Source organism: Staurois parvus, unplaced genomic scaffold (genome assembly GCF_062004578.1).
Source record: "Staurois parvus isolate SC_StPar_1 unplaced genomic scaffold, SC_StPar_1.0 ptg000081l, whole genome shotgun sequence".
NCBI lineage: Eukaryota > Metazoa > Chordata > Amphibia > Anura > Ranidae > Staurois > Staurois parvus.
In genome coordinates, this window is record NW_028317877.1 from 11,607,123 (window position 1) to 11,623,619 (window position 16,497).

Consider the following 16,497-nt stretch of genomic DNA (forward strand, 5'->3'; position numbering starts at 1 on the left):
GTAAAGTATGTTTGCTTCTAAGTAGAAGTGCTGCCTTAATGATAATTTCATGTGAGCATTACTGGCAAGATCCTCCATTGGGCATGCTAAGCCCCACCCACAACTACAAGCCACCTCACTGCTCTCAGCCTATAATTGGACAATGAAGAAGCAGCAGCAGACAAATGAGGTGATCCCTCTGCCCTCTACTTCCCTCAGCATGTCCTCAGCACATATGCATATAGCTGGGTCAGAGAACAAAACAATATGATAGTGTGACAAGAACACGCCTATCTGAAAAAGAAGGTTTCTAAAAGATCCACGCGGAGTAGTATGAATTCAAATGAATTTAACAATACTTTATTTGATCACATAGATCATGGGGAGGTTAAACATGAGCACGGTGTACATATGAAAAAAATAAAATCATGTTTAAAAACACTTAGCGTCTTCAATTTAGGGTCATCTTAGCCAACAGAGCACCATATAAGGCAGAGTAGTGTAATGATGGAATAGTTATCCTGGATTTCCGTAGGTTTCCTGCTTAATATTTGTGTGAACCGTATATTCAGTGGGTGTGTTCCCAGTATATGTCAGGGACCTCCTGGAATGTACAAGCTGGAACACAAAAATACATGGTATGTATCTAGCAATATGGAAACCAAATCACATCCATAATTTACCAGGCCTCCCTCCACAATAGTCAATGGATACTACTGTTACCTTCTCAGAGGTGAGACTATCATACCCGCCTCTCAAATGTAGGGACTTCCTGGATAGCCACCCCAAATGGAACAAGGTCCACAGTACCAAATGATTCTGAGGATATACATAGAAAAAGATAATAAATATGTAGATCATGGGCATCAGGTAACCCCGAAAACAAAACACACATAGAGATGTGGATATATTACTAGAGATGAGCGAAGAAATGAAAAATTCGATTCGACTGATTCGGCGAATTCGTGGACAATATTCGATTCGAGTCGAATAAATTCGCTGTGAATTTAACTTAAAAAAGGGTGTTTCTAGGCTTCAGAGAGACTTAATATTAGTGCAGAACACTGTACCTTTAATTTAAATGCCCTTGGAGTCTGCTGGGGAAGAGAAATAATACTGTCTGTCAGTATGACATGCAGATGAGTGCCGTCGATCTTAGAATCACTGCACACTTCACTCCTTTGGCCAGTCACGGGGCCAAAACCAGTGTTTGGAGCCACAGTGTGGCGGTGGAGGCAGCAGCAATGGGAGGCCATACAGCAACCTATGACAAAATGGAAACCAGCAGGAGCGTGAGGAGACCTGAAAGTGGCACATGGCAGAGTGGGAGCAATGGGAGGCGGTACAGGGACCCAGGTCACACTGTGGGCCCAGCAGCAGCGTGACCAGGCGGTACGGGGGCCCATGGCCGATATGGGGCTTGGTGGCACCTATGGAAGGCCTGTAATCTGCCAGCAACCTATGACAAAATGGACAACCGCAGGAGTGTGAGGAGATTTCAAAGTGGCACATGGCAGAGTGGAAGCAATGGGAGGCCGTACAGGGACCCAGGTCACACTGTGGGCTCAGCAGCAGCGTGACCAGGAGGTACGGGGGCCCATGGTCGATATGGGGCCTGGCGGCACCTATGGAAGGCCGCTAATCTGCCAGCAACCTATGACAAAATGGACAACCGCAGGAGTGTGAGGAGATTTCAAAGAGGTACATGGCAGAGTGGAAGCAATGGGAGGCCGTACAGGGATCCAGGTCACACTGTGGGACCAGCATGAGCGTGAACAGGCGGTACGGGGGCCCATGGCCGATTTGACCTCATTCATCCCATAGTCCTGCCGACTCACGAATAGCGTGGCCTCCTCAAAGGGCCTGAGCAAGCGCAGGTGTCACACATGAGCTGACAATGGCTGACATCTAAGTTACACAGGGAGTACCTTTATCCGCTTTTAACATCAGGAAATCTGTGATGGCCTTTAGCTGTTCGTAAAGGCGGTCTAACATATGTAGGGTTGAATTACACCTTGTTGCAACGTCACAGCATGAGGAGTCGGTACGGGGGCCCATGGCAGATTACATGTCTGGCAGCAGCAATGGGAGGCCCGTAATCTGCCAGCACCCTATGTCAAAAAATTAAACACACCAGCAGTGTGAAGAGACCTGAAAGTGGCACATGGCAGCAGAGTGTGGCGATGGAGACAGCAGCAATGGGAGGCCGTACAGGGACCCATGAGAGACTCTGGACTTGGCAGCAGCATGAGGAGGCGGTATATAGGGGCCCATGGCAGATTAGGGGCCTGGCAGCAGCTATGTGAGGCCCGTAATCTGCCTGCACCCTATGTCAAAAAATTAAACACACCAGCAGTGTGAAGAGACCTGAAAGTGGCACATGGCAGCAGAGTGTGGCGATGGAGACAGCAGCAATGGGAGGCCGTACAGGGACCCATGAGAGACTCTGGACTTGGCAGCAGCATGAGGAGGCGGTATATAGGGGCCCATGGCAGATTAGGGGCCTGGCAGCAGCTATGTGAGGCCCGTAATCTGCCTGCACCCTATGTCAAAAAATTAAACACACCAGCAGTGTGAAGAGACCTGAAAGTGGCACATGGCAGCAGAGTGTGGCGATGGAGACAGCAGCAATGGGAGGCCGTACAGGGACCCATGAGAGACTCTAGACTTGGCAGCAGCATGAGGAGGCGGTATATAGGGGCCCATGGCAGATTAGGGGCCTGGCAGCAGCTATGTGAGGCCCGTAATCTGCCTGCACCCTATGTCAAAAAATTAAACACACCAGCAGTGTGAAGAGACCTGAAAGTGGCACATGGCAGAGTGTGGCGATGGAGACAGCAGCAATGGGAGGCCGTACAGGGACCCATGACAGACTCTAGACTTGGCAGCAGCATGAGGAGGCGGTTTATAGGGGCCCATGGCAGATTAGGGGCCTGGCAGCAGCTATGTGAGGCCCGTAATCTGCCTGCACCCTATGTCAAAAAATTTAACACACCAGCAGTGTGAAGAGACCTGAAAGTGGCACATGGCAGCAGAGTGTGGCGATGGAGACAGCAGCAATGGGAGGCCGTACAGGGACCCATGAGAGACTCTGGACTTGGCAGCAGCATGAGGAGGCGGTATATAGGGGCCCATGGCAGATTAGGGGCCTGGCAGCAGCTATGTGAGGCCCGTTATCTTGCAGCACCCTATGTCAAAAAATTAAACACACCAGCAGTGTGAAGAGACCTGAAAGTGGCACATGGCAGCAGAGTGTGGCGATGGAGACAGCAGCAATGGGAGGCCGTACAGGGACCCATGAGAGACTCTAGACTTGGCAGCAGCATGAGGAGGCGGTTTATAGGGGCCCATGGCAGATTAGGGGCCTGGCAGCAGCTATTTGAGGCCCGTAATCTGCCTGCACCCTATGTCAAAAAATTTAACACACCAGCAGTGTGAAGAGACCTGAAAGTGGCACATGGCAGCAGAGTGTGGCGATGGAGACAGCAGCAATGGGAGGCCGTACAGGGACCCATGAGAGACTCTGGACTTGGCAGCAGCATGAGGAGGCGGTATATAGGGGCCCATGGCAGATTAGGGGCCTGGCAGCAGCTATGTGAGGCCCGTAATCTGCCTGCACCCTATGTCAAAAAATTAAACACACCAGCAGTGTGAAGAGACCTGAAAGTGGCACATGGCAGCAGAGTGTGGCGATGGAGACAGCAACAATGGGAGGCCGTACAGGGACCCATGAGAGACTCTGGACTTGGCAGCAGCATGAGGAGGCGGTATATAGGGGCCCATGGCAGATTAGGGGCCTGGCAGCAGCTATGTGAGGCCCGTAATCTGCCTGCACCCTATGTCAAAAAATTAAACACACCAGCAGTGTGAAGAGACCTGAAAGTGGCACATGGCAGAGTGTGGCGATGGAGACAGCAGCAATGGGAGGCCGTACAGGGACCCATGAGAGACTCTGGACTTGGCAGCAGCATGAGGAGGCGGTATATAGGGGCCCATGGCAGATTAGGGGCCTGGCAGCAGCTATGTGAGGCCCGTTATCTTGCAGCACCCTATGTCAAAAAATTAAACACACCAGCAGTGTGAAGAGACCTGAAAGTGGCACATGGCAGCAGAGTGTGGCGATGGAGACAGCAGCAATGGGAGGCCGTACAGGGACCCATGAGAGACTCTAGACTTGGCAGCAGCATGAGGAGGCGGTATATAGGGGCCCATGGCAGATTAGGGGCCTGGCAGCAGCTATGTGAGGCCCGTAATCTGCCTGCACCCTATGTCAAAAAATTAAACACACCAGCAGTGTGAAGAGACCTGAAAGTGGCACATGGCAGCAGAGTGTGGCGATGGAGACAGCAGCAATGGGAGGCCGTACAGGGACCCATGAGAGACTCTGGACTTGGCAGCAGCATGAGGAGGCGGTATATAGGGGCCCATGGCAGATTAGGGGCCTGGCAGCAGCTATGTGAGGCCCGTAATCTGCCTGCACCCTATGTCAAAAAATTAAACACACCAGCAGTGTGAAGAGACCTGAAAGTGGCACATGGCAGCAGAGTGTGGCGATGGAGACAGCAGCAATGGGAGGCCGTACAGGGACCCATGACAGACTCTAGACTTGGCAGCAGCATGAGGAGGCGGTATATAGGGGCCCATGGCAGATTAGGGGCCTGGCAGCAGCTATGTGAGGCCCGTAATCTGCCTGCACCCTATGTCAAAAAATTAAACACACCAGCAGTGTGAAGAGACCTGAAAGTGGCACATGGCAGAGTGTGGCGATGGAGACAGCAGCAATGGGAGGCCGTACAGGGACCCATGAGAGACTCTAGACTTGGCAGCAGCATGAGGAGGCGGTATATAGGGGCCCATGGCAGATTAGGGGCCTGGCAGCAGCTATGTGAGGCCCGTAATCTGCCTGCACCCTATGTCAAAAAATTAAACACACCAGCAGTGTGAAGAGACCTGAAAGTGGCACATGGCAGCAGAGTGTGGCGATGGAGACAGCAGCAATGGGAGGCCGTACAGGGACCCATGAGAGACTCTGGACTTGGCAGCAGCATGAGGAGGCGGTATATAGGGGCCCATGGCAGATTAGGGGCCTGGCAGCAGCTATGTGAGGCCCGTAATCTGCCTGCACCCTATGTCAAAAAATTTAACACACCAGCAGTGTGAAGAGACCTGAAAGTGGCACATGGCAGCAGAGTGTGGCGATGGAGACAGCAGCAATGGGAGGCCGTACAGGGACCCATGAGAGACTCTGGACTTGGCAGCAGCATGAGGAGGCGGTATATAGGGGCCCATGGCAGATTAGGGGCCTGGCAGCAGCTATGTGAGGCCCGTAATCTGCCTGCACCCTATGTCAAAAAATTTAACACACCAGCAGTGTGAAGAGACCTGAAAGTGGCACATGGCAGCAGAGTGTGGCGATGGAGACAGCAACAATGGGAGGCCGTACAGGGACCCATGAGAGACTCTGGACTTGGCAGCAGCATGAGGAGGCGGTATATAGGGGCCCATGGCAGATTAGGGGCCTGGCAGCAGCTATGTGAGGCCCGTAATCTGCCTGCACCCTATGTCAAAAAATTAAACACACCAGCAGTGTGAAGAGACCTGAAAGTGGCACATGGCAGAGTGTGGCGATGGAGACAGCAGCAATGGGAGGCCGTACAGGGACCCATGACAGACTCTAGACTTGGCAGCAGCATGAGGAGGCGGTATATAGGGGCCCATGGCAGATTAGGGGCCTGGCAGCAGCTATGTGAGGCCCGTAATCTGCCTGCACCCTATGTCAAAAAATTTAACACACCAGCAGTGTGAAGAGACCTGAAAGTGGCACATGGCAGCAGAGTGTGGCGATGGAGACAGCAGCAATGGGAGGCCGTACAGGGACCCATGAGAGACTCTGGACTTGGCAGCAGCATGAGGAGGCGGTATATAGGGGCCCATGGCAGATTAGGGGCCTGGCAGCAGCTATGTGAGGCCCGTTATCTTGCAGCACCCTATGTCAAAAAATTAAACACACCAGCAGTGTGAAGAGACCTGAAAGTGGCACATGGCAGCAGAGTGTGGCGATGGAGACAGCAGCAATGGGAGGCCGTACAGGGACCCATGAGAGACTCTAGACTTGGCAGCAGCATGAGGAGGCGGTATATAGGGGCCCATGGCAGATTAGGGGCCTGGCAGCAGCTATGTGAGGCCCGTAATCTGCCTGCACCCTATGTCAAAAAATTAAACACACCAGCAGTGTGAAGAGACCTGAAAGTGGCACATGGCAGCAGAGTGTGGCGATGGAGACAGCAGCAATGGGAGGCCGTACAGGGACCCATGAGAGACTCTGGACTTGGCAGCAGCATGAGGAGGCGGTATATAGGGGCCCATGGCAGATTAGGGGCCTGGCAGCAGCTATGCGAGGCCCGTTATCTTGCAGCACCCTATGTCAAAAAATTAAACACACCAGCAGTGTGAAGAGACCTGAAAGTGGCACATGGCAGCAGAGTGTGGCGATGGAGACAGCAGCAATGGGAGGCCGTACAGGGACCCATGAGAGACTCTAGACTTGGCAGCAGCATGAGGAGGCGGTATATAGGGGCCCATGGCAGATTAGGGGCCTGGCAGCAGCTATGTGAGGCCCGTAATCTGCCTGCACCCTATGTCAAAAAATTAAACACACCAGCAGTGTGAAGAGACCTGAAAGTGGCACATGGCAGCAGAGTGTGGCGATGGAGACAGCAGCAATGGGAGGCCGTACAGGGACCCATGAGAGACTCTGGACTTGGCAGCAGCATGAGGAGGCGGTATATAGGGGCCCATGGCAGATTAGGGGCCTGGCAGCAGCTATGTGAGGCCCGTTATCTTGCAGCACCCTATGTCAAAAAATTAAACACACCAGCAGTGTGAAGAGACCTGAAAGTGGCACATGGCAGCAGAGTGTGGCGATGGAGACAGCAGCAATGGGAGGCCGTACAGGGACCCATGAGAGACTCTAGACTTGGCAGCAGCATGAGGAGGCGGTATATAGGGGCCCATGGCAGATTAGGGGCCTGGCAGCAGCTATGTGAGGCCCGTAATCTGCCTGCACCCTATGTCAAAAAATTAAACACACCAGCAGTGTGAAGAGACCATGAAAGTGGCACATGGCAGCAGAGTGTGGCGATGGAGACAGCAGCAATGGGAGGCCGTACAGGGACCCATGAGAGACTCTGGACCTAGCAGCAGCATGAGGAGGCGGTATATAGGGGCCTATGGCAGATTAGGGGCCTGGCAGCAGCTATAGGAGGCCCGTAATCTGCCAGCACCCTATGTCAAAAAATTAAACACACCAGCAGTGTGAGGAGACCTGAAAGTGGCACATGTTTGAGGCATGATTCATGGCGGATTTAGTCAGTTGTGTCAGGAACTGGTGGTTTGAAATCCAGACTAATCCACGCCTGATTCATTTTCACAAACGTGAGTCTCTCCACACTTTGGGTGGACAGTCGTGTCCTCCGCGGAGTTACAATACCTCCTGCCGCACTAAACACGCGCTCCGATGCCACGCTACTGGCCGGGCATGACAGCCTTTCAAGGGCAAATTCAGCTAGTTGGGGCCAAAGGTCAAGTTTCGTTGCCCAGTAGTCAAGGGGATTGTCTACCTCGGTTGGCAGGGTGCTGTCCAAGTAGGCCCAAGCCTGTTGTTTGAGCTCCTGCTCCAGGTCCACCTGATGCTGCTGCTGCTGCTGCGGCTGGTTAGTAGTTTCCTCACTGCGCTGGTGAAGAAAGCTACTCATCATCGACTGCAGACTGAGGCAGCCGCTGCTGGTGGAGCTGCCACTGCTCCTACCACCCCACCCCTCCCCTGCTGCCATGCCAGCGGAACGCGAGCGCACAGGGCCCACAGTGTCTGAGGATGGACGTTGGCGCACAAAGGCAGAGACCAACTGACTACATAGGTGGTTTTTATAGTACGTAATTTTGGCCTCCCTCTCAGCAGGTGTGAAAAAGGCCACCATTTTGGACCGGTAGCGAGGGTCCAACAAGGTGGACAGCCAAAAGTCATCCCTCTGTCTGATGGTTATTATTCGGCTGTCGCTACGCAAGCAACCGAGCATGCTATGGGCCATTTGTGCCAAGGAATGCGAGGGACTCCCTGCCTCCATCTCCACAGCATACTGCCACGGTGCGTCTGGGTCCTCTGTCTCCTCCTCCTCCTCCTCTACCAGATGCTCCTGCTCCTCCACTCCTGTCCGCTGAGTGGAAAAACCACCCATTTCACTCAATAATTCCTGAGCACAAATGTCCTCCTCTACCTCCTCCTCTTCTTCCTGTCCTGCCCCCACAGGGGTCATGTGGCGTTGAGATCTGTGCGCCACGTCTACCGCACCCTGACCAGCCATTGTTAACAGCATTTGTTCCAGGACGTGCAACAGAGGAATGACGTCGTTCATCCCATAGTCCTGCCGACTCACGAATAGCGTGGCCTCCTCAAAGGGCCTGAGCAAGCGGCAGGTGTCACGCATGAGCTGCCAATGGCTGACATCTAAGTTACACAGGGGAGTACCTTTATCCGCTTGTAACATCAGGAAATCGGTGATGGCCTTTCGCTGCTCGTAAAGGCGGTCTAACATGTGTAGGGTTGAATTCCACCTTGTTGCAACGTCGCAGATCAGGCGATGCTGTGGAATTCCGTTCTGCCGCTGCAGCTCAATGAGGGTGTTCTTTGCGGTGTAGGAATGGCTGAAATGCATGCACAGTTTACGTGACATTTTAAGGATGTCTTGCAGTGGGATGGTGGATTTTAGGAACCGCTTGACAACCAGATTGAACACGTGAGCCATGCATGGCGCATGGCACAACCTTCCTTGACGCAGAGCAGACACCATGTTCTTTCCGTTGTCAGTCAACATGGTTCCGATTTTTAGTTTGCGCGGAGACAGCCATCTGTCGATTTCTCTGTTCATTACACTCAGCAGTTCCTCCCCTGTGTGACTACGTTCGCCAAGGCATACCAGGTGCAGCACAGCGTGACACCGTTGCGCCCTGCACATGTGATATGCCGGTCGGGTAATGGGACTTGGCACGGGGGTGGCGGCTGAGGACACGGCGGAAAAAGAGGTGGTAGAGGCGGACATGCTTGCTGGACCAAGGACGTGCAAACGTGGAGGCAAAAGCGTCGTGACCTGTCCAAGTTGCTGGTGCGGCTGTGCCGGCACCACGTTCACCCAGTGGGCCGTAAATGACATGTACTGTCCCTGACCGTAGTTACAGCTCCACACGTCGGCGCTGCCGTGCACTTTGGCAGAGACCGACATGCTCAAAGACTGGCCCACCATCTCTTCTACATGTGAATGCAGGGCTGGCACTGCCTTTTGGGCAAAGAAATGACGGCTTGGCACTCTCCACCGCGGCGCGGCACAAGCCATCATTTCTCGGAAAGGTGCTGAGTCCACCAGTTGGAAAGGGAGGGACTGCAGCACCAGCAACTTGGACAGGAGGACGTTCAGCTTTTGCACCGTCGGGTGCGTGCTCGCAAACTGTTGTCTCTTGGATACGGATTCCAAGAAAGACTGTTGACGGAATCCGAGAAGAGGAGTAGCAGGAGAAGGAGCATCTGAACGAGCGGAAGATGCCAACGAGCGACAACTCCCCTCAGCAGAGGTGTTGGAGCCTTGACTGGCTGATAGAGGGCGATTGACGACGTCGGGTGACGGAGCAAGTAACGGAGCGGGTGATGGAGCGGGGGCTGGGGCAGGCAGAACCGCCGTATGTTTATCACGGTTTTCCCAGGCCACCGAATGGTGACGCTGCATATGCTGACGCAACGCTGTAGTCCCAACATGGGCCCCCTGGCCACGCTTGCATTTCTGGCCACATAGTCGACATACGGCTACGTTTACTTCCTCGGGCGGCTTGAGGAAAAATTGCCACACCACCGAGTAGGAAACTTTGCCCCCGCTACTCTTCACTGGCTGACTGCTACTTCCTCCGTGCGCACCGGCACCACTACTGGCCGTGGTGGTAGGCTGCAGTGGAGCTGGTGCTCTACTCCGTGGACGTTTGGCTCCACTGACACTGATGCGACCCTGCTGCTGTCTCCTGGGCAACCCACCGACTGTTTTGCTCGCTGCCAAGCTGCCACCCTCTTCTCCTGATGATGCGGAAGAAATTGCCTGATGACGATGAGGCTGCCAAGTGCGATCAACCTCCTCATCATCAAGTAGGGTCTCCGCCTCACTACTAGCCCCCTCGGCTGCGTCTGGGTCAGGAGACAGACCTGTCTCTAGACCGGCTACCGAGCCACTCTCCTCGCCAGTACTTGTTCGCTTGGCTGCTGAAAAGGCCGATGTCTCCCCCCGTTCCTGACCGCCCTCTGTTAGCTCTTCCTCACTGTACAGTGGGGCTGAGCCCACAGCATGCGATACTTCGCTTGGTGAGGGAACAGCAAAGGACAGGGGCAGGTAGAGGACACGTGATTTCAGTGGGCTTGCTCCCGGGCCATGCCAACTAACGGTTGTGTCTGACGTACCCACCGACCGTTGGCTGTAGGTGTCAGAGGTGACCTGGGAAGAGGAAGACGACCGAGCCAACCAATCAATGACGGCAGGGTTGTCGGTGGAGACACGACCGCTGGATGACACCGGGAGCACTGGCCTCTGGCTGCGAATACTGCTGCCTCGACCCCTTCCTCTGCTGCCACGTCTGCTCGCTCCTAAAACATTGCCTCCTCTGCCACTCCTCTGCATGTTGTCTGACATACTATTTAATTCAACGATTAGGTGTCCCTGAGTAACAATTCTCTGGCACTCAGTAACAATTCTGTCTGTCCCTGAGTATGAATTCTGTGGCCCTGAGTAACAATTCTGTGTCTGTGCGAGTAACAATTCTGTGTCTGTGCAAGTAACAATTTTGTGTCTGTGCGAGTAACAATTCTCTGGCACTCAGTAACAATTCTGTCTGTCCCTGAGTAACAATTCTCTGGCACTCAGTAACAATTCTGTCTGTCCCTGAGTAACAATTCTCTGGCACTCAGTAACAATTCTGTCTGTCCCTGAGTATGAATTCTGTGGCCCTGAGTAACAATTCTGTGTCTGTGCGAGTAACAATTCTGTGTCTGTGCAAGTAACAATTTTGTGTCTGTGCGAGTAACAATTCTCTGGCACTCAGTAACAATTCTGTCTGTCCCTGAGTAACAATTCTCTGGCACTCAGTAACAATTCTGTCTGTCCCTGAGTAACAATTCTCTGGCACTCAGTAACAATTCTGTCTGTCCCTGAGTAACAATTCTCTGGCACTCAGTAACAATTCTGTCTGTCCCTGAGTAACAATTCTCTGGCACTCAGTAACAATTCTGTCTGTCCCTGAGTATGAATTCTGTGGCCCTGAGTAACAATTCTGTGTCTGTGCGAGTAACAATTCTGTGTCTGTGCAAGTAACAATTTTGTGTCTGTGCGAGTAACAATTCTCTGGCACTCAGTAACAATTCTGTCTGTCCCTGAGTAACAATTCTCTGGCACTCAGTAACAATTCTGTCTGTCCCTAAGTAACAATTCTCTGGCACTCAGTAACAATTCTGTCTGTCCCTGAGTATGAATTCTGTGGCCCTGAGTAACAATTCTGTGTCTGTGCGAGTAACAATTCTGTGTCTGTGCAAGTAACAATTTTGTGTCTGTGCGAGTAACAATTCTCTGGCACTCAGTAACAATTCTGTCTGTCCCTGAGTAACAATTCTCTGGCACTCAGTAACAATTCTGTCTGTCCCTGAGTAACAATTCTCTGGCACTCAGTAACAATTCTGTCTGTCCCTGAGTATGAATTCTGTGGCCCTGAGTAACAATTCTGTGTCTGTGCGAGTAACAATTCTGTGTCTGTGCAAGTAACAATTTTGTGTCTGTGCGAGTAACAATTCTCTGGCACTCAGTAACAATTCTGTCTGTCCCTGAGTAACAATTCTCTGGCACTCAGTAACAATTCTGTCTGTCCCTGAGTAACAATTCTCTGGCACTCAGTAACAATTCTGTCTGTCCCTGAGTAACAATTCTCTGGCACTCAGTAACAATTCTGTGTCTGTGCGAGTAACAATTCTGTGTCTGTGCAAGTAACAATTTTGTGTCTGTGCGAGTAACAATTCTCTGGCACTCAGTAACAATTCTGTCTGTCCCTGAGTAACAATTCTCTGGCACTCAGTAACAATTCTGTCTGTCCCTGAGTAACAATTCTCTGGCACTCAGTAACAATTCTGTCTGTCCCTGAGTATGAATTCTGTGGCCCTGAGTAATAATTCTGTGTCTGTGCGAGTAACAATTCTGTGTCTGTGCAAGTAACAATTTTGTGTCTGTGCGAGTAACAATTCTCTGGCACTCAGTAACAATTCTGTCTGTCCCTGAGTAACAATTCTCTGGCACTCAGTAACAATTCTGTCTGTCCCTGAGTAACAATTCTCTGGCACTCAGTAACAATTCTGTCTGTCCCTGAGTATGAATTCTGTGGCCCTGAGTAACAATTCTGTGTCTGTGCGAGTAACAATTCTGTGTCTGTGCAAGTAACAATTTTGTGTCTGTGCGAGTAACAATTCTCTGGCACTCAGTAACAATTCTGTCTGTCCCTGAGTAACAATTCTCTGGCACTCAGTAACAATTCTGTCTGTCCCTGAGTAACAATTCTCTGGCACTCAGTAACAATTCTGTCTGTCCCTGAGTAACAATTCTCTGGCACTCAGTAACAATTCTGTATGTCCCTGAGTATGAATTCTGTGGCCCTGAGTAACAATTCTGTCTGTGCGAGTAACAATTCTGTGTCTGTGCAATAACAATTTTGTGTCTGTGCGAGTAACAATTCTCTGGCACTCAGTAACAATTCTGTCTGTCCCTGAGTAACAATTCTCTGGCACTCAGTAACAATTCTGTCTGTCCCTGAGTAACAATTCTCTGGCACTCAGTAACAATTCTGTCTGTCCCTGAGTAACAATTCTCTGGCACTCAGTAACAATTCTGTCTGTCCCTGAGTAACAATTCTGTCTGTCCCTGAGAATGAATTCTGTGGCCCTGAGTAAGAATTCTCTGGCACTCAGTAACAATTCTGTCTGTCCCTGAGTAACAATTCTCTGGCACTCAGTAACAATTCTGTCTGTCCCTGAGTAAAAATTCTGTGGCCCTAATAACGTTTCTGTGGCCCTAAGTAACAATTCTCTGGCACTGAGTGAAAATTCTGTCTGTCCCTGAGTATGAATTCTGTGGCCCTAACTAGCGTTTCTTTGTCCCTAAATAACGATTCTGTGGCCCTCATTAACAAGTCTGTGTCCCTGAGTAATGGTTCTCTGTCCCTAAGTAACTTCTCTCTGTCCCCAATTCTCGTTTCTGTGGCCCTAACTCTGTCCCTGTCCCTAGTACAGAGCGGTCTGCCTCTGTTCAATGACTGCAGGCAAATGAAGATTTCCAAAATGGCCGCTATATATACCTCGACCATTACACAGTGCTGGCTGGCTGGCTGCTGATTGGCTGATGCGATCACATGTCGTTGAGGAATGCATTATGGGGCAGCGCGCCTTGTCTGCGCGCCTTCCCCGACATCCCCGCTCCGTCGCCGCACATGTCAGCCGCCATTTTCGGAAAAATTTCGATTCGCGCGTCCGAATTAGGCTGTTTTTCGGATTCGGCACGAATCGAAATTTTTCCGATATTCGACTCGAATTCCACTTCGGATACTTCGATTCGCTCATCTCTATATATTACCATCAGTGAGGATCAAGAAGACTCCTGTCGACTTGAACTAAGATCAGGTCCTTGATGCTTTTCCAAAAATGCATATGGGGGTGAGGGACCAGGTATACACGATGCGTGGATTTCAAACACATATAGTGTGTATATAGCATATAGCAGGCCGTAGATACCTGAATTTAATGTACCCAGTAAAGGGTTTCCAAAAATTGCTCAATTTGAGAAGGTTATTTGCGGTTTTATAAGGATGTGGCTATGTCACAGCAAAAAAATACCTGAATAGGATAGCGTATATATATGTAGATTCTCCTCCTGAGAGGATTTCCAAAAAATTCCCCGAGTATACAGGGTAAATTAGGCCCATACAACATGCCCTATGAACACCATGTAGGCTCTGTAAATCTCAACAGCCGTAAGCTTTTAAATAACTTGCCACCGGTGGAAGATATATACGTATTGACGTCACTACGCTCGGCGTCTTCACAGGGTGCGGCGCCCACGAGGCGGGAAGGAACGGCGGTGTCACAGCTCCCTGTTAGGTAGGCCCAAGACCTTTTGAGAACTACCAGTGGGCTATTATCACAGCGGTTCGCAAACGGCAATCCCTCAGGGAAATATATCTTCCACCGGTGGCAAGTTATTTAAAAGCTTACGGCTGTTGAGATTTACAGAGCCTACATGGTGTTCATAGGGCATGTTGTATGGGCCTAATTTACCCTGTATACTCGGGGAATTTTTTGGAAATCCTCTCAGGAGGAGAATCTACATATATATATATATATATTTATATATACGCTATCCTATTCAGGTATTTTTTTGCTGTGACATAGCCACATCCTTATAAAACCGCAAATAACCTTCTCAAATTGAGCAATTTTTGGAAGCCCTTTACTGGGTATATTAAATTCAGGTATCTACGGCCTGCTATATGCTATATACACACTATATGTGTTTGAAATCCACGCATCGTGTATACCTGGTCCCTCACCCCCATATGCATTTTTGGAAAAGCATCAAGGACCTGATCTTAGTTCAAGTCGACAGGAGTCTTCTTGATCCTCACTGATGGTAATATATCCACATCTCTATGTGTGTTTTGTTTTCGGGGTTACCTGATGCCCATGATCTACACATTTATTATCTTTTTCTATGTATATCCTCAGAATCATTTGGTACTGTGGACCTTGTTCCATTTGGGGTGGCTATCCAGGAAGTCCCTACATTTGAGAGGCGGGTATGATAGTCTCACCTCTGAGAAGGTAACAGTAGTATCCATTGACTATTGTGGAGGGAGGCCTGGTAAATTTTGGATGTGATTTGGTTTCCATATTGCTAGATACATACCATGTATTTTTGTGTTCCAGCTTGTACATTCCAGGAGGTCCCTGACATATACTGGGAACACACCCACTGAATATACGGTTCACACAAATATTAAGCAGGAAACCTACGGAAATCCAGGATAACTATTCCATCATTACACTACTCTGCCTTATATGGTGCTCTGTTGGCTAAGATGACCCTAAATTGAAGACGCTAAGTGTTTTTAAACATGATTTTATTTTTTTCATATGTACACCGTGCTCATGTTTAACCTCCCCATGATCTATGTGATCAAATAAAGTATTGTTAAATTCATTTGAATTCATACTACTTCGCGTGGATCTTTTAGAAACCTTCTTTTTCAGATAGGCGTGTTCTTGTCACACTATCATATTGTTTAGTATGCTGTCCCCTGGGTTTATGTATCCACACTTGTACAAGTGAGTCGGAGAGGTGCTTATGACATTAACAATTAGTGTCATTTTTGGTGGCTTGCTTTTGCTTTATTGTTGTGGGTCAGAGAACAAACCTTCCTTCCCTTAATCTATGGTTTTACAATAGGCTAATAGCAAGACAATTTAAGGAGCTTACATTTGTTTCCTTTTTTTATCTTATATTTCTCTAGAAATCTATAGAAAAAACTTTCCACTCTCTACGTCACGAAAAGGAATGTAATGATATGAATGTAACCCTATCGTGATGGGCTTAGGAGCACTAACTGGGCAGTCAAGGTTTCCTGGATATAGCTTTAAATTATGACAGTTATGTCTTTGGTGCTCACGATCTTTTCTTGAGTGATCACACCAAAACTGATGGGCAACCACATATCAGTTATCTAAGGGGCACACGGAGCTTTCAAAGAATGAATCTAAGGATGCAGAAAGTCAAACAGTTAACGCTTTTTACTTATACTGTTCAAGGTTAAATATTTATTTTCTATTTAAATGACTTTCTTGTATGATCTGTTACATGCAACTTTCAATACTAGTCTATGATATGTTCCGGTTTAAAATATATTCTTCATAGCCTTAGATAACACTGATGAATTGATACAGCAATGAGCTCATGGTCTTTCCGATCATTTCTTATTTCAGTGAGTTTTATGGTTATTCCTGTTCTGTGTACTGAAGTGTAGAGCCAGTAATAACTTATCCAGACACACAGTCATAATACTTTTTTGTTATTGAACATCTATAAAGTCTTGCTCTGCAGCTAATGGGAAACTGGACAAATGAATAAATTCTAATTGGTCACAGGTGAAATTGAGGGGGTGTTTGTAAAGAACATGAGAAGCAAAATGTTTGTTCTTTTCAATTTTTTAATAAGCTGTGAGAAACGAAAAAAGAGATCTGACGTGATGCATTTAATTTTCCGACATAGAAAATCTTTTTATAAAGGAAAAAATAAATACTTAATAAAAGCTGTCATACGTAAACTAGTTACCTATAACAATATTTTCACTTAATATTAAAGTGTATGCAAACTCTGGCAATGTACATATGTTATTTGTCCTCTTTGA

At 49.4% G+C, this 16,497-nt stretch overlaps 2 long non-coding RNA genes across 2 annotated transcripts; one reads left to right on the plus strand and one right to left on the minus strand.

Moving 5' to 3' along the window:
- Nucleotides 1–317: 317 nt before the first annotated feature.
- LOC149468686 (uncharacterized) lies at nucleotides 318–815 on the minus strand. The gene is made up of 2 exons (XR_016311656.1): nucleotides 703–815; nucleotides 318–597 (listed from the first exon to the last, which is right to left on the minus strand). It is a non-coding gene; the product is annotated as an uncharacterized LOC149468686 (long non-coding RNA).
- Nucleotides 816–14,737: 13,922 nt separating this feature from the next.
- On the plus strand, nucleotides 14,738–15,299 carry LOC149468687 (uncharacterized). The gene is made up of 2 exons (XR_016311657.1): nucleotides 14,738–14,914; nucleotides 15,020–15,299. It is a non-coding gene; the product is annotated as an uncharacterized LOC149468687 (long non-coding RNA).
- The last annotated feature ends 1,198 nt before the right edge of the window (nucleotides 15,300–16,497 follow it).